Raw genomic sequence first — 3,990 nt, forward strand, 5'->3', positions numbered from 1 at the left:
AGTGCATCGCGCCAATCCTCGCCGACATCGAGCGGAAACAACGAAGCGCGAACGTGGCGGTCTGCGAGCAACTGACCTCAGCTGTACCGGTCACGACTGGTCCAAGTGGGCTGAGGGACACGAGATCATTTTTGTAGGATGCAACACTACGGCGGATGCACGCAAGAAAGCGCCTCATCATAATATCGGCGAAAAACACAGTAAGTCCCCTTATGCGTTTTACGCATGGCTCAGATGGCTCCATGCGTGAGTCAGATGGCTCCCTCGGCACTGTTACTTTGGAAACGCCGACCTTGAGATAAAGAAAAAGATAATCCTTGCCTCAGTGCCGTCTCGCATCCGGAAGGGCACTATGCTACAAGGGTGAATGTCTTGGAACGTTGAATGTGGTGTGCCCGAAATCTTAAAGAGCGCCGACCGCGACGCGAGTGTGCCTGCTGCGCACAAGCATGGTCAGCACCGTAGCCGACAACACAGCGGAAACGTCAGACAGATATGCCTTGGAAAGGCCTGAGGTGAAAGATGCTTAGTCTAAACGTCTAAACCCCGTAGCATTTTTTAGACTGTGGTTGAAGCATTCTGGCGGTGTCCTTTCCACATGTAGCCCGGAGAATTTCTTGACTGGTTACTTGTTACAGTTCATTTTGGCCGCTGACGTGTGATGTACCGGACTGATATGGCTTTAACCAATGAACAGATCCAAATTAAGAGTACTCCCCTATTTTTTGACGGCTCTTATTCGCTACTGAGAAGTTCGAGGTGTAAAGCTTAAAATATCAGTGTAGCTGGAGAGAGCTGGAAGCGGAAGCAATTACTAATAAATTGTTCTAGTGCGACAAAAAGTGCTCTGAAGTGCCGTTGTGGTCTTCTTGTCGCGCGACGGGCTCAAGTCTCGAGCTCGCAAACAACCTGCTAATAATGTGTTTTGCTTCCCATCTTCGTTTCTTTCTTTTTGGTCTTTATAGGTGAGGTGCATTTCCGCCGTCAACGCAGAGTCATGGGAAAATCGTCTGCTAGCTACTTCCGGTTCCAAATTGCTCAACTGATTGCATGCATCACCCTATTCACCGCGTAAGTTGACATCGTTTATGCGATAAATAACTCTTGGTACTAGTCACTGATTGCACTGAAGCATCGAAAGAGAAATTCAACTTCGCCTCATGAGCAGTCTGCAAGTTGATTCGCCTTGTAGCCTGCTGCAGTTGTGATTTTAGGGTGACGAAAGGAGCCTGGTACCTAACACACTTTTAGCTCTAATATGGTACGTTGCGCAGCGCAGGGCTAATCACACATGCGATTGAAGTAAGTAACGTGGTGACCTTGACTTCATGCAACGTATTTCCAACGGATCACTGAAAGCAGTAAGTACTCGATAAAATATTTCTGCTCCACAACACGCGGGCAAGCCATTTCATTTTATTCAAGCAGCTCCGTACAACACAGCGTGGCATATATAATCTAACGCCTCTACTCTCCTTTGCGGCGTGTTCCTGAGTGTTCTCACATGAAATGCCGCCTGCACTTCATCTGGAATAACAAAAAGGCGACAAGGCGATTTATTACTGCACCATGTGATGTGCTGAGACGCGTGCCTCGCACAGTGGCATATATGGGTCGTCTGCTAGCACACTGGCGGCTCTACACGCTGTCAGGAAAATACGAGCATCGTCTAATCAGCTGCACAGATTGCAGTTTACCAAAGTGCGGCAAAAAACGGCTGTATAATGACTTATGCGCTAAACATGTCGAAACGCACACGAAATCACCCTCAGCGCATATGCACAACAGACGTGGACTAAGGCGGCCGGCATATATCAACCATGAAAAAATACTCTCACCTCTCTAGATTGTCCATTTCTGCACTCAGGTCATGCAGATATGTAGTACGGGCTTCTCTTTCGATGCTTCAGTGCAATCAGTGACTAGTACCAAGAGTTATTTATCGCATAAACGATGTCAACTTACGCGTTGAATAGGGCGATGCATGCAATCAGTTGAGCAATTTGGAACCGGAAGTAGCTAGCAGACGATTTTCCCATGACTCTTTGCGTTGACAGCGGAAACGCACCTCACCTATTGTCTTTGTCATTCCACGCCACGATTGCTGGTTTGGCTCACATGGACTATCTCGAAAGGGTGCCTTAAATTCCTATTGCTCTGTTCCCTATTCGCAGTACTTGCAACCCAATGAGCAGTCAAGTTTCTGTTGATGAAAATTGCTATTTGCGTTAGCATGGAAGGTAGATCATGAGCGTTCTCTCTCTCTTGAAAGACGGCCGTGAGAATATCAAGATCAATTTTGGTAAACTGTCACATGGTTTTATCTAGCCAATCAGAGGCAAGTGCTTTGAAATTTTTAGGACAAATTTCTCCTGGTCGCTGGGGAAATAGACACTTTTTTTTTCTCTCGAGAAGACGAAGTGATGGGCCCTGACACTTGGCACAACAGCAGAAACTCAGTACAGATATTCAAATACTTGAGTGAGACCACACATATCTGTCACAAGTGGATCACGACAACCTTGCGTCAACAGTATCGGAGGTCATTTTGATCTGGCCATGTCACTTTCAGAGCATCACTAGTAGCTGAAAGCCTCGGTTTGCATTTCTTGAAAGCCACTGCTGTGCTGAATTTTTCTTTGCATACGATTAGGTCCTAGAGACTTAAATTCAAGGCTCAAATGAAGTTTTATCAACTAGTCTGCTTTTCCATATGCAGGCAAAGAATGTGCACAAATGGCAATAAAAAGATCAAAATAATTTAGAGTAAAGATGAAGTGTAATGCCCTTAGACCCATTACATTCCAGTAATAAGTTATTTAATTACTTGTCCGTTTCTAACTTTCTACTGAATTCTTCCAAATTTGTCATGGCTCGCAATTCTCTGTAATTGTAGAATAGGTTTTGTATATCATTTGCTGCAATGGCTGATCACACAACCTTCTGCATTCTTGGTTTTGAACTTTTCAGTGGAAGCGAAGAAAAAGTTTGCGAGAGTCACAGAGAAGGTGCACTCATATGGAGCTGATTGACTATGCTATGCCCCATCAAGGATTAAGCAAAGGTGAGAAACTGTTTCTGCATAAGTCGTTCACCTCAGTGCTTTGTCAAATATGGGGAGAGATGCAGCTGCTGCAAGTGCAAGATGCCTTTTGAGTGTATTGTGCTTCATGAGCACAACTGTCAGCACATACTGTGACATTCAACTTGGCCGACAGCAGACCTTAGTCTGGACAGCACCTGTGGAACAGTTATGACAGTGGCTGCGTGGTGGTACTGTGAACTAGTAATTCTATAGAATATCCCTCCCTGCTCATGTTTTTCTCTTTTTATGCACAGTATTATTTACAGATACGCTCCTGGGACAACAGAAGGTTCAAAAACAAACTGAACAAGGTGTCCATATGAACCATCTGCAGTGCCGACTCTCAGCTATACCGTGCTTTGGTTGCGGACACAAATTCATTTTACCATGACTTCTCTGCAGTCATAGCACTGCACTGCATAGAACATCTAAGTTCCATGTTTCGCACTCTTCATGGCATGTTTCTGTCAAAACATGTCTGTGGTATATGTGATTGCATACAAAAGCTAGTAGAACATTTTTGTTCTTGCAGGTATTCTGCATCAGATTTCCTAGCTTTAAGTGCAACTTTTTTTTTACTTTGCAGAACTTGGGCTACACTCAGCAGGGACTCGTGCAGGATGCAGCATTGCCGATTACAGGCCAGAAATATCTTCATTAGTTCCGAGGTCAAGCTCCGGAGAGCAATAAAAAGTCTTACTAGTCACTCTGCACATTTGTTTGTCTGTTTAAGCACTGCCGTTCTTACAAGCTGCTGGCTGGTCAAGCTATGAACGGCAGGAGCACAATCTGCAAGGTGTGCACGCAGCATGCGTGCGTATATTATATGTTACTGGAATGTTGTTTTATGTTTCCTGAAACATTACATAACGCTGCTTAAACGTTTCAGCAATGATGCAGCAACA

At 44.9% G+C, this 3,990-nt stretch overlaps 1 long non-coding RNA gene across 1 annotated transcript; it reads left to right on the top strand.

Moving 5' to 3' along the window:
• LOC149329988 (uncharacterized) lies at positions 1–3,759 on the top strand. Its single transcript, XR_016285488.1, has 3 exons — positions 1–200; positions 2,971–3,064; positions 3,672–3,759. It is a non-coding gene; the product is annotated as an uncharacterized LOC149329988 (long non-coding RNA).
• The last annotated feature ends 231 nt before the right edge of the window (positions 3,760–3,990 follow it).

Source organism: Amblyomma mixtum, chromosome 9 (assembly GCF_055824585.1).
Source record: "Amblyomma mixtum isolate Tamu chromosome 9, ASM5582458v1, whole genome shotgun sequence".
Classification (NCBI taxonomy): Eukaryota; Metazoa; Arthropoda; class Arachnida; order Ixodida; family Ixodidae; genus Amblyomma; species Amblyomma mixtum.